The sequence below is a fragment of the Sarcophilus harrisii genome, chromosome 2 (assembly GCF_902635505.1).
Source record: "Sarcophilus harrisii chromosome 2, mSarHar1.11, whole genome shotgun sequence".
Classification (NCBI taxonomy): Eukaryota; Metazoa; Chordata; class Mammalia; order Dasyuromorphia; family Dasyuridae; genus Sarcophilus; species Sarcophilus harrisii.
The window spans coordinates 509,325,582-509,338,969 of NC_045427.1; the positions used below are offsets into that span (position 1 = coordinate 509,325,582).

Genomic DNA, 13,388 nt, shown 5'->3' on the forward strand with positions numbered 1-13,388 from the left:
GGGGAAGGGGATGGACATTCCCACTTTCCAGCGCGAATGAAAACGTCTACCGGTGTCTAGACAGCTGGCCTCGAGTGCTGTTCTGGGGCAGGGGCCGCCAGTCCCCGGCCGGCTCGCCCCGCCCCGTCCCTCCCCTCCTTCTGAGAGCCCTCCCCTCTTTGCCCGGCCCCCACTCCCCTTACGGCGCAGGGCTCCTGCTCTGGACAGGCTTGGCTGCTGGAGCTGGAGCAGAAGCAGAAGCAGAAGCAGGAGCGGGAGCTGGAGCTGGAGCAGAAACAAGAGTAGGAGTAGGAGCAGGAGCAGGAGCAGGAGCTTGAGCAGGAGCTGGAGCTTGAGCAGGAGCTGGAGCAGGAGCTGGAGCTTGAGCAGGAGCTGGAGCAGAAGCAGAAGCAGAAGCAGGAGCAGAAGCAGGAACAGGAGTCGAACCGAGGAGAAGCCCGAGGCAGTCAGGGGCGGGAACCCGAGCGGTGAGTGAGATTGGTGTGGGGCTGCCACTGGAGGTGAACTGTATGTGCGCTTTGGGCTCGAGGGGAACGCGTGGCCGGGACTGGAGTTGCGGGATTCGTCGGGGACAGTTAGGGGTCACCCAATAAGGTTTTCACTCCCCTGCCAGGTGAGCTTCTCTTCATTTCCTCCCCACATTGCTCCTGGAGCGCCTGGGACCTAGAGAAACCTAAGGGGAAGGGTGAGATTGACCAGGGTTCCTGGAACCGCGAGCTCATCTCCACTTTTGGATCGGGCTCCCATATGGGCTTGAGGGTCCCGCGTCGGCTTCCTGGGCGGGTCATGACTAGACAGAGTTGGCCGGGCACTGAGGAAGGGTGTCCCCATCTCGGACTCATTCCCCATATGGGAGCGACTGCTGTTGAGCGATCCCTCCTCCCGTCCTGTGGAGGGTGGGGAAAGGTCTCCAGGTCCCTGGAAATGCACGCGTACGGGAGGAACTTCATTTCCTAGTTTCCAGACCTGACTCGGAAGACAGTGTCTTCAGTCCCATCTCCTCTTACCACCACCCTTGTATACTCCTCATCCATGATTGCTATAGATCAGGAGGTGCATTGAGAGAAGGAACTTTCAATCCTGGTGCTGTCTATCTTTCTTTCTCTTCTGGCCTCTCGGATCCCGGTCCTTGAGGAAGTGTTCTGCTGAAGTCAGGTTTTGAAACGAAAAGCTTTTAAGTTCTGCTCTCCAGTAGTGTTTGTTTGCTGGGAAGACTTTTACTGCATTTTTGTCCTATTCCTGATTTCCTAGGAATCTTTCCAGGTTACATCGAATGTTGTGACTATAACGTTATAGTTGGATGTTAAAATTTTTAAAAAATGAATCGTATGAAAACTTTTACAACCAAATGAGCATTATCCTTCAAAGTAGTTCCCTTAGGAAGTATATGACTTATTCCATCCACTCTGCCATTGTTCAGAACATTTTTGGAGCTCATCTTTTGAAACTGCTTTCTGAGACAATTTCTGGGCCACACAAGTAATAAGTCACATTACTTTATTAGCCACACCTCATAAACTGTGGTTTTGGTTAATGTCATGACTTTCCCATAAAAATTGCCTCTTTTCTGGAAGGGCTTCTTTGTTAGTGGGACCAGATTGAAAACTGTTGATGGCACTCACTCTTCCTTTTTAGGTACCTTTCCCCCCCTACCTTTGTGTAGTAAATATTTCTGTACTTTCTATTCACCTGGTGAGTGAAGTGGAATTAAAGCACTCTATCCTCAACTGAAACAAAGTTATTATACACACACACACACACACACACACACACACACACACACACACAGCTTCTTTTGTTTCTCTGGAAACCAGGGTGACATGAATTTGACATTCAACTTAAAAGATTTCAAATTAAAGGCAAGATATGAAACCATTTTATGGATTCTTCAGATCTTTGAGACACCCAGCAGAAATGTTTTGCATGGATTCTAGGGTCTTAGCTTATCCTCCAAAGTGAGTTCTAATGAGATCCTTAAAGTTTTGTACAATAATCTTGTGTCACTAGGGTCTGTATGAATGTGCTTAACTTATTCTAGGTAGGGTTATTAACCTCTTTTGTATTGAATACAATATATTTTTTCCTTCCTTTTTCTTTGTTTAAAATAAAGGATATTACCTTTTTTGGATATTAGCTAGAAGCCAGGAATAGAATTTGATGGGATCCAATCTTTGTAATTGACTTAGAAAGATGAAGAGGACATATAGAAAATTAGATTTTTAAAGCCAGTTGATCAGAAGTAGTATATTTACAAATATGATTTCTTTTTAGTGTCCTTGTTTTTAGTGTGAGCCTATTAGGGTCTAGGTTAATTTTCTGTTTTCTTTTCCAGTGTTTACTGTTAGATGACAGCCAGGGGTTGATCTCTATCCAGAATAGGGAGATACAAAAAGGGGAAGAAGATATATTACAAATAAATACATAGGACTATATTTTTGTATTTTTAAAAATTAACAATTAGATGACATTCTTTATTCAGGAGTATGCCCTCCAGAAATGAATGCTTATACTTGTTTCTATTTAGTTTACAGAATCTATATCCATAGCAGGATGAAATTAATTTTCCTATAAAAAATTTGTACTCTTCATTTCTTTCCCCCTTGTTTTTACTGACTTCCTTCTCTCTTCCCCCATCCCCCACTTTCCAATGCCATAATTTGCCCTAATGCTAGAAATGGATCTTTGTGGGAGTTCTTTTAATTGTTTTGGCTACGTGGAAAGTAAGTGTGTGTGTAAGACAGTGTGACATTTGACCAAAATATTTAATTAGCCTTTAGGGAGTAAGACAATGGAGAGTATTTTCTTGCAGGTTTTTTGTTTGTTTGTGTGTTTTTTGGTTTGACAACAAAATCAAATCATGTTACCTTCTTGGTTGAAAATCCGAAATATATGTCTTCATTTGAAGGTTAAGAAAGAGGCTCAGTTAAAAATACTTTATACATAGGAATTATTGGATGTTAGAGCTGGAGGAGCTCTTAGAGATGATTTAGTTTATAAAATAAGGATGATAATATTACATTACCTGCTTTAGAAGGCTGTAGAGGAAAAGGCCTTGCAGTTCTTAAAAGTACTATAAAATGCAAATCATTATTTAGTTCATTTCTTAACCTTGTTTATATCTAGCATTTATGTAGTACTCAAAAGTTTTTGCAAAGCTCATCACTAATATTAACTTATTTGATCTTTATAAAACTCACAATATTATCTCCATTTTGCAAATGAGAAAACTGAGGCAGACAGAAATTAAATGCCTGGAATCATAAATTTTGTAAGTGTCTGAGACAGATTTGAAATCAAATCTTTCTAATCCAGTGTTCCAGTCATTGATGAATAACATCCTCCCCTTTTCTGTCCACTTTCCCATAATTATGGATCTCTTTGGCATTTGGGGGAAATTATGGACTTCTCAGAATAAAGTAAAGTAAAATATGAAGAATTATGAAGAAAACGAACTAATGAGAGTTTTTTTTTTTAAATCACAGATTAAAGATAAACTGGTCTTGTTCATTACCTTCATTTTATAAATGAGGAACCAGAGGCACAATGAGGGAGAGTGATTTTCTTGAGATTGCAGAGGAGGGAAATAATTTGCTTATTATCACAAAAGTGGTAAGAGAGCTAGAATTTGAAACTCTTTGGATTCCATGGACAGCATTCTCTTTCCTATGATCTTACCTCTTCTAGTCTGAGCATTGCATCTAAGATTGACAATTATATTGTGAACTTTGCAAAACATTTTGGCAAAAGGGCATTTGAAAATAATAATGTAAGTCTGACCTCTACTAAAGTTCTCTTCTGCTGCCTCATTGGAATGGAAATGGCATGGAAATGGCCCTTCTTTCTTGAAGACTATGCCAGAAGAAGAATTTATATGGCAAGTCATTCCAACCTGGAAAGACTTCAAGTACAAGCAAATGATGGACAGCGTACCCTTTGTCCTAGATCTAGTCTTGCTTGCTAAGTTCAGATTCATCAGGGTAGAGAAGGATGATGTTTTTTGGCCACAGCAGCTTTCAAAGACCTTTTGTTCAGTCTGTAGAGACCACTTTAGTGGATACACACATACACACATGTATAGGTCCCTGAAAGAATGAAATTAAGTTTGAATGTATGAAAACCTGACAGAATTGCAAAAACATTGGTTTTATGGGTCTTGATATGATTGAAATGAAGATGTAAATAAGCAGAAAATTTAGTTATATTAAAAAATTAGATTAATTTAGGTGAGAAAGATTTAGAAGAGAAGGGACCTCAGACACCAACTTAGTCCAGCTCACCTCATTTTCCTGATGAAGAAACAAAGGGGAAGTGACTTGTCTAGGATTGTATAGGTAGTATGTAGCAGACTTTGAATTCAGACTGGAAATTTTGTGCCTTTTTTATTTTCACCAATATATGTGGCTGACATTGTCCTAAGACTGAGCATACAAAGAGTTGGTTCCTGCCTGATTCCCTCTTTCCTGAGGATGCTATCTATCCCATTGGATGATGTAAACTTTTTTATTTTGGAAAGAAGCTCTTACTACTTCCAAAGTAATAGAGCCATCTTCCTATGGAAGAATAGAGTTGAGTTTTTTATTTTTATTTTTGAGTTGTATTTTTCCTCCCCTTTTCCCTTGTCTGCTCCTAATGCTAATGATCCATAGAATGGAGCAAAAGTTGACAGCAACTTAGATTGTAATAAGAGCTGCTGTTTATTATATAGATTTTAGAAGTATTTTATATGCATCATTTCATGTGATTCTCATGCTAAGGCCCTGGGGAATTAGTAAGAGAAAGATTGCCTTCCCCATTTTACAGGTAATGTAAGAAAAGGAAAGAAAAAGTCACTAACAAATTAAATTTGAAGAGAATTTATTTGAATCAGCTATAAATCTCTATTGGCATCTAGCAATGATGCTATCCAGACATCAGTCTATCTAATGAAAATCTTGGAAATGCGATGGTAGAAAATGAGAAGCTTGTTGACAGTAAGTAGCATTAGAGCCCTACCTGTTATTGGAATAGTTGATAAATCTACAGAGTTTGATTTTTAAATAATACTGAAGAAATGTTATTCATTCCCTTATTAACTTTGTTCTCTATTTTCCCCACCTCTCCTTTCTGAAGTTTGAAATTCCTTTTGAGACAAAGCTTCTTTTTCAACCTTGAGACAGAAATATAGAATAAATATCCCAAGAGAGGGTAACTCTTTGTCCTTAGTTTACTATGACTTATAAATTGACTGATACCACAGGCTACTTCCCCCACTCCCATTCCAAAGCAGATTTTGATAGTGTGAATGGGAGAGACAATAGCTGCTAAAAAGAGAGGAAAGAAAGGAGCAATTAGGTCTTGGAGGGCAAATTGTGGCTCAATTCACCAAACAAACAAACAAACAAACAAACAAACAAACAAAAACCGTCTCTGTTTATCAATTGTCATTTCATATAAGGGAGATGAAATGGAGATAAGGCGCCATATTGAAACACTCTGATATACATATTGTTAAATGCTGAAGGGTTATATATTAGATTGCATTCTTGAGAAAAACGTTTTTTCGTGTGTAGTTGGTATTGGGTTGTTTTGTGTGTGTGTGTGTGTGTGTTTTGTTGTTGTTGTTGTTGTTGGTAGTGGTGGTGGTCATGTGTTATCCTCTTTTTGGAAAGAAAGAGAATACAGAGATTCTTGGCTTATTTGTATCATGGCCTTCTTTGGCAATCTGATAAAACCTATGGGCCTCTTAGAATAATATTTTTAAGGGATTAAAATAAAAGAAATAAATTATACTCAAATAGTTATAAAAATGTTCTGGAAAACAAGTTCATGGATCTTGGGTCAAGAATTTTTCCAAAAGATGAACCAGTAAGACAGCTATGTATAATGCTGCTCAGAGACTGGAGTTCGATAAAATGTCATTTTACAGAGTCACAGAGAAAAATACATATGTGTTTCTTCCAGTCATATAGAGGTATGGTTATCTTTAACTGGAAGTAACTAGGTAGCCCTGTAGAGGCCTGGAGTCAGAAGAAACAAAGTTATAATTTATACTTAGACTCTGGCTGTGTGACCCTGGACAAGTCACTTAACCCTACTTAGCTCAGTTTCAACCGTTTGTCTTCTATAAAATAAAATGAGCTAGGAAATGAAATGGCAAATCATTTCAGTGTCTTTGCTAAGAAAACCCCAAATGGGATGATGAAGAGTCGGATATGATTGAAACAACTTAACAACATATCTATATTACATGAAAGAAGTTTTTCAACTTGTGTTGATTATGCTTGACACAGGCAACACTGGGTTCTTTAATTGTGTACTTGTGGCCAGTATCTTTGCCATATAACAATTACCTCAATGCCAGCAAGGTGACTCAGTGGTTAACTAGAGTCAGGAGAACCTGAGTTCAAATATGGCCTCAGACATCTATGAGCTGTGTGACAGTAAGCAAGTCACTTAACTTCTCTTGCCTTAATCCGCTGCCAAAATGTTCCATTGACTGTTAGGTGTTATCGTCCATGACATCATGAAGAGCTGGACATGGTTGAATAATTGAGTAACAATTACTTCAAACTTTTAAGAATGGCAACTAGTAAAGTTAGAAGCCAATGTTTACTTCAGCTTTGTGACATGAGATAAATTTGGAACTTCAAACTGGGTTGTAGACAAGCATTCTACTTCAATGGAACATAATTTAACATTTGACCCTAAGAAACAATGATTTAGGAGATTTTCGGGATTTAGGGGCAGAGTAGTCATGGAGTTACCAATGTTTGGGATTAGATCTCTGTAGATTTGCTATGAATTTGTACCATGCCTGCCAACCCAGTTGGCAGCCTTTCTGTTTACAGGGAGGAGTTTATTCTTTGTGGGCCAATAAGGGATTTCTGTTTGCCCCATGGAGAATGAATAATGTTTTTAGTTTTCTACTACAACTCTAAAATGGGGTTTCTTAATCTAGGGTTTATAAACTTTTTTTTTTAAACATTTTTGTAACTATTTAAAGATAATTGGTTTCTTGTGCCCTTCCATGTATTTTATTAATAAAATTTATCTTAAAATTTTATAAGTTTTGTCAGTGTTGTCTGTTTTTATATTTACATACATTTACAGATTAATCCCACTTCCTGGGAGGTCTGTTGTAACAAAATTAGATGAAAGCTAATAATAAGGTGACCTTTATCTAAAATTATAGCGTTTCGCATATCTAGGACTACCCCTGACTTCTCTATACTAAACAAACAAATAAAAAATAGAAAACTATTTTCTCTCCCATCCCCCATGTTGGAGAAAAATAAAAGAAAAATACATTTCTTAGCAAATATCCATAGTTAAGCAAAATAGAGTCCCTCAGTGGTTGAACACAAATAATTTTAGATGTAGATATATGTGTATTACACATAGTATTTTTCTTTGTGTCTCTCACTCATTCTGCACTCTCAATCATTCCCCTTTCCATCACAAATAACTTCATTGTGTTGACAGTAGTTCTTAGATATTTAAAGTTGTTTCTCTTTACAATGTAATTGTTATTGTATAAACTGTTATTGTTCTGTTCATTTCATTCTTCATCAGTTTATAAAAGTCTGTCCATTCTTCTTTTTGAAGTCATCTATAGTTATTCTTTCTACATTGTGGGAGTTAGGGCTGCAACACTCTTCACTCTAATCTGGAAAATCTGCATAAACTTTTTTGACCCTCCCTTCATATCAGAGAAGAAGTCTGAGTTATTATGGTTTTTTCTTTAACTTGTCAATAATATTTTATTTTTCCAATTACATATAAAGATAGTTTTCAATGTTATTTTTTTTTTTTAAGAATTTTGAATTCTTTCTCCCTCCCAAACTTCCTCCTCAAGACCACAAGCATTCTGATGTAGGTTATACATGTAAAATCATTTTAAACATATTTCCACATTTCTATAACATTAGTCACATTGTAAAAGAAAAATCAGAACAAAAAGGAAAAGCCATGAGAAAGAAAAAGCAAACCAAAAATAAGTGAAAATAGTATGCTTTGATCCACATTTAGTCTCCATAGTTCTATCTGTGGATGCAGATGGCATTTCCATTCCAAGTCTATTGGAATTTTCTTGAATCAATGTATTGCTGAGAAGACTAAGTCTATAATAGTTGGTCAACACATAATATATATATATTACTATATATAATATTCTCCTGGTTCTGCTCACTTCACTTGACATCAGTTCATCCAAGTCTTTCCAGGTTTTTCTGAAATTAGCAGGCATATCATTTCCTACAGAGCAATAGTATTCCATTACATTCATATACCATTATTTATTCAGCCATTCCCCAGTTAATGAGTATGCACTCAATTTCCAATTCCTTGCTACCATGAAAAGAGCTGCTTCAAATATTTTGTGCAGATTTCATATTTTTTTCACCCTTTAAAATCTTATCAGGGGGGAAAACACTGCATTGGTATAGAAAGATGGTCATGAACGCTTTTTTTTTTTTTTTCTATTAGGAGATTGAGAAAAGATGACTAGGACTTCTTTGTATCCCTATTTTTCTCTTGTTATCCTTATTCATATATTTTATTTCTTGTAGATCAGATACTAACTTGTCATTATTGACCAATGGGGAGAGGGGAAGCATTTTTGCATTTCAAAATTATGAGGAAATGTTAATAGATATCATGAACTATAAAGAGCAGTAGATAGTAATCTCTTACAGTCAGGAAGGGTCCTGGATTCAAATGTGGCTTCTGACACATACTGGCTTATGTTACTCTTGACAAGGGAGTGATTTATGCCCCAGGTATCAATATAGACTTTCTATTCTGCATCAATGGAAAGAATTTCCATTTATTGTGAAATCAAAACTCTCACTTCGCACATGATTAATTGTATATATTTTCTTTTGACTTCCTAGACCCTGCACTCTGCTGCTTTTTTACATCTCTGACTTCTACTTCCTTGTTTTTTTTTTCTTGTCCCTTTTTACATTCTTATTCCCTTTATTTCTCAAGATTGTTATTGGCCCTTTTTTTTTCTCTTCTACATTCTCTATCTTGATAGACTTATTCCTCAATTATCTCTATGCACATGATTTAAAATATTTACTTACAACGTTTCAGACCTCTGCTTCATATTTCATATAGGATATCTCCACCTAGATGTCCATCACTTCAAATTCAGTGCATCCAAATTGAATTATTTTTCCCCAAGAATCTATGCTTCTTCTGACTTTTTGATTTGTCAGTGGTACTTACATTCAACGTGTTCAAAACTAATTGAATTTAAGTTCCTTTGTGATAGGGTCTTTGTCATATAAAAAAATGAAGTGTCCATAAAATTGATGCCTAATAAATGTTGAGTTGTTTTTGATTTTTGATTGTCCTCATCTGCTCTCCTGTCCTCTCCTTCTGTGGGAAGATGGAAAGGACTTTGGAAGCCATTTAATTCAGCTCCCTCATTTTACTGATGCAGAAACTTAAGGATCAGAGATTTTTACCTGACTGACTGAAGGTCACAGGGCCAGCAAACAAGTAACAGAACCCGGATTGTCTCATTCCTTTCTTTATTGAGTAAATATGTATTAGATGCTGTCTAAGTATTAGGTTTGGGTGAGATGCTTATTTTATATTGTAACCCTTCCTTTGAATAATTTATGATGCTTTGTTTTTTAGTCTCCTTGGTTTCTCTAACATATCTTCTCTTTCCTCCACAGACACCCCAAATCATTTATGAGACTGTTGTTAACTTTTGGTTTTTCTAACATTATTTTCTTCTCCTTTCCTCCACTGCCCATCTTAGCCCAATCACCAATTGCTATCAGATAGACCACCATATTTGTCTCTGGATTTCTAACCTCCACTTTTTCCGTCCAGGATTTGACCTTCATGATGCTGTTAGATGAAAAGGCTTCTTATACTTTGCAAAATAAAGCTCAGATTCCTTTTCCTGGCGTTGGAGGCCCGCCTTCACAAAATGGCTCAGACTTACCTTATCTCATATCGTCCTCCTCCACATCTACTTGGATCCAGCTAAACTAGACTGTTCTTTTTTCCCTTCCTACACTTTATTCATCTGTTTTTTGGTCCTGGCATGGTGCTATATAATAGGTTTGAGTTTGTTGAAGTTGAAAGGTATGTTTTCCTATAAGTTGGGAGACTTTAAATCAAATCTCATATTCTCAAAGAGCAATTATTTGCCTTTGCAAATAATGATAGATCACATTAATGTAGGGTTTTGTGGTTTACCAACACTGTTCTCATAGTAGTCCTGTGGTGAAGCTAGTACAGGCTTTATTATCCCTGTTTTATAGACAAGGAAACTGAGGCTCATAGAGGTTACATATTAAATAGGTTAGAGGCCCAGGATTATTTCATTTGTTGTCTATGTTCAAGTCATGACTCAAACTCAGAGCTTTGAATTCTAAGATTAGTGTTTCTTTCTGCGTTGGCATTCTTCTCTCTTGTAACTTGGCCAGACTTGATTAGGTGGAGGTGCTGCCATCCAGTGCTTGCTGAACTTAGGGCTGGCAACACAATTTCAGGGAACTAGAGTGAGAGTTAAGATATAGAGAGAAGTAGTTTTGAAGGGATACAACCAGAAGTTGTGGCTCACTATTTCTTTCTTCTTATCCAATCATTTGTAAGCTTTTAAAGGCTTTTGAACAGAAATATGAAGCAATTAAATCACTCTGTGTGTGTGTGTGTGTGTGTGTGTGTGTGTGTGTGTGTGTGTGTGTAAGACTCATCTGATAATAGCATCAAAATGAGAGTTTCTGGAAAAGAAATTGGTGGTTAGAACACTGATTTGGGGAAGCAGTGTGATACAGTACATATCATATGAGATTTGGAGTCAGGAAGACAGTTCAAATCCCACCTTAGAGTCATTTACTATCTCTGTGACTTTGGACAAGCCACTTAGTCTACCTCTGCCTCAGTCTCTTCATCTGAAAATGATGAGAATTAGACTTTAAATATTTACAAAATAAGCAGTTACACTATCCTTTAGTTTACTCTGAAAAGAATAAAGCACCTTCTTTTTTATGATATTTTCCAGGATCTTTTCCATAATGGAATAATTGCCATATACCTTGAACCTTTGAACTTCCTATACTGTTTTGTTCTATACCTCTCTGATGTACTTCTGTTTAATTGGATTCAGTTCCAAAATATTTGGAGTTAAAGGATCTGGGTTCAAATGTTAGCTCTTGCACTTACTATTTTGATGACTATGAACAAGCTACTCATCCTCCCTGGACTTCAGTTAGTTTATAAGTAATATACTTGAGGACAGATATTTATTTTCATTTAAACTTTGCATGTTCTCCAATGCACTATATTCAGTAGGCATTTAATAAGTATTTATTGAAAGGATATATGAATAAGACAATCTGAGCTTATATCCAAGTTCTGCTATTTGCTTACTAGTTATGTGATCTCTAGTCCTCAAGCTTCTGTATCTGTAAAATGAGGGGCTGACTAAATGACCCCCCCCCCAAATTAAAAGGAAGAATCAAATAAACAGATTTTAAGAAACTGTTATGCTCTTCGTGATATTTCTTTGCTTCCATATTTATAGTGTGAATTTCAAATCAGTTTCTTCAGAAGGAGATCCACTGGTGGCCAGTTATCCTAGAGGAAGGAGGGGTGGAGAAAAACCACTATTAAGGGATGAGAGAATGTATTACACGTCAACAAACGGTCAATTCTGGAGGAAAACCACATTAGTCATATTTCATTTATTTTCCTTTTCTGATGGCCAGGGAAAGCTTTCAAGATCAGCAGTCTTCTGTTTTGAGTCTGTGCATAATATATTTAATGCTTAGAGAGTATCTGTATGCATAAATTTACCAATGGCTTCATAATCAAAGGAATTGCTTTATTTCTTCTGGATGTTATAATGTACCTTTGTTATTCGTGGAATTACTAGAAGACATTTTCTTCAAGTTTGAGATTTACCTGCAGAGTTGAGGTGTACAGCACTTTTTTTCCCTGGGGAATCATATATGGGATGAATTTTAACATTAAATTACTTGCCTTGTATCAGATTTAGCTATTTAGTATTACAAATTTCCCTAATCACACCTCAGCCTTTCTAGGGGCAGAGAGTACTTGGTTTAGCTGGTCAAACACATTAATTGTATAGGAATAAGTTAGAAGACAGAAGAATCTGTTTCAAAACTAAATGACTCAGATCCCTACCTACTTAGAGTGAGTTCTTGTTGTCATTTTAGATAAAGTACAAATTCCTCAGGCTAGCATTGATAAGAAGGCTCCCCCCAGTCTAGCTGCATACTACCTCTTCAGCATTATTCAGATTATTTCTCACTCTGCTTTTGTTCATCTTGGCTGGCTTCCTTCCTACTTTCTTTATTTTTTCCCCCCATTATTTATTTATTTTGAAATTTTATTTTCCCTCGTTACATGTAAGACATTTTTTTTTACATTTGTTTTTAAAACTTTGAGTTCCAGATTCTCTCCCTCCCTTTTTTCCTTCCTTCTCCTCCCCCACTTTGAGAAGGCACTTGTGATTTTTTCTTTCCTTATAACCCTAAGCAAGGGAAGTCACTAATCTCTCTGGGCTTGCTAAATTAAAGATGCTTTCCAGTCCTGGTATTCTATGATCTTGTGATTTATTCACTGAACTACTAGTACCTTTGGATATCCTTTGGGCCACGTATGTGCTCTCTCTTTTATAATTTGTCTAACTCTTCTTTCTTCAAAGAAAAGTTTAATTGCCACTTCTTCCATAGTTTTTTTTTTTTTTTTTTTTTTATGTTTCCTTTGTTCCTATGATATAGTATATGACATCCTATGGATTTTTCTTATTCTTTTTCATCTTTATATTTTCCTATTTTTCTACAAACAGCTAGGTCATCCAGTGGATACTGGCCACTTAAACTTAACTCAGGTTTCTCATCTGTAAAATGGGAAATAATAATAATAACACATATCTCTCAGAGTTGTTGTGAGTTAATATTTGTAAAGCATCTAAGTGTAAAAGCACTATATAAATGCTGTCATTATTATTATTATTTATTGTTTTATTCTCTCCATCCCCCACCCTTAGCATATATGTTCCTTAAGGGCCCTTTATTGTTTTGTTATTGTATTCCCAGGCTATGGAACAGTTCCTTGCACAGAGGAAGAACTTAATAAAATTTTAATATTTAATACATCATAATACTTACTTACCTCAAAGGTCTATTATAAAGGTAGGTGAGTTTATAGGATCATAGATTTAGAGGTGAAAAGAATCTCAGTGATTACTTAGTTCAACCACTTGTCATTTTTTACAGATGAGGAAACTGAGTCAAAGGAGTGAAATGACTCAAGGTCACATAGATAATATTAGAACTGAGATTTGAAGCCAGGCCTTCTGACTACAGAGACTTTGCTTACAATACCTTTCCATAACTACCTACCTCTTCTAGGAT

General features: G+C 36.6%; 1 protein-coding gene across 1 annotated transcript in view; it reads left to right on the plus strand.

Annotated features, from left to right (window-relative positions):
* Window positions 1-359: 359 nt before the first annotated feature.
* Window positions 360-13,388, plus strand: part of CGNL1 (cingulin like 1) — a 201,046-nt gene continuing 188,017 nt past the window's right edge. Inside the window, exon 1 of the mRNA XM_003755724.4 lies at window positions 360-467. The gene's annotated coding sequence lies outside the window, so the exon portion shown is untranslated. The remainder of the gene's footprint in view (window positions 468-13,388) is intronic.